The sequence below is a fragment of the Meleagris gallopavo genome, unplaced genomic scaffold (genome assembly GCF_000146605.3).
Source record: "Meleagris gallopavo isolate NT-WF06-2002-E0010 breed Aviagen turkey brand Nicholas breeding stock unplaced genomic scaffold, Turkey_5.1 ChrUn_random_7180001848644, whole genome shotgun sequence".
Lineage (NCBI taxonomy): Eukaryota > Metazoa > Chordata > Aves > Galliformes > Phasianidae > Meleagris > Meleagris gallopavo.
The window spans coordinates 8,566-9,317 of record NW_011116061.1 but is presented as its reverse complement, the minus strand read 5'-3'; positions in this window follow the sequence as shown (position 1 = coordinate 9,317).

Sequence of the window (752 nt, the reverse complement as noted above, 5' to 3'; positions counted from 1 at the left end):
AAAAAAACCAGTTACACAAAGCACAGATAATTTCCCACTTTCTTTCATAACCATGCACAGGTATAGTCTGTATTGTTGTGACAGAACTGTCTTTAATATGCTTTTATTGTTCAGTACTTATCATGAAAAATTCAGTATTCAATGTGAAAAGGTATTTAACCAAATTAGTGTTACTGTTGGAAAGCACCCAGTTAGGGAGCATATTATTTCCCTCCTGCCTTTGTATCAGCACTGAAAGACAGAAAAGCATTCCTTCTATATAGTTCAGTGCGTTGTATCCAGTATCAATCAGCATAGGCCATTAAAGAACCACCGCGATTAAACTGCAGCAGTGCCTTCGAGTTCCTCAAATTAAATAAGTGAGAAGCTACTACAATATATCCCATGGCAAATGGTCTGTTGAAACCCACTTACCAACAGAGATCACAGAATTACAAGGGTTGAAAGGGACCTCAAGAGATCATCAAGTCCAGCCCCCACTCCTACAACTTCAACAGCTCACTTCCTCCTCATTTATCTTGAGATATTTTGTAGAGAGAAACTACTTGCAGGCTGTTAAATTCAGCTGTAACAACACCAAGTGTTACAGTTAGAAAAAACATCATGGTGAAACAGAAAAAAAACAAACAGAGAAGGAATACTCACCCATATTTGAAGATTCAGGCTCACGATGAAAGACTCCACAAAGAAGAGATCTCCAGAAAAAGATCTTTCTCCAGTGGTAGTCAGCCCATAAATGGGGGGGGGGTCTA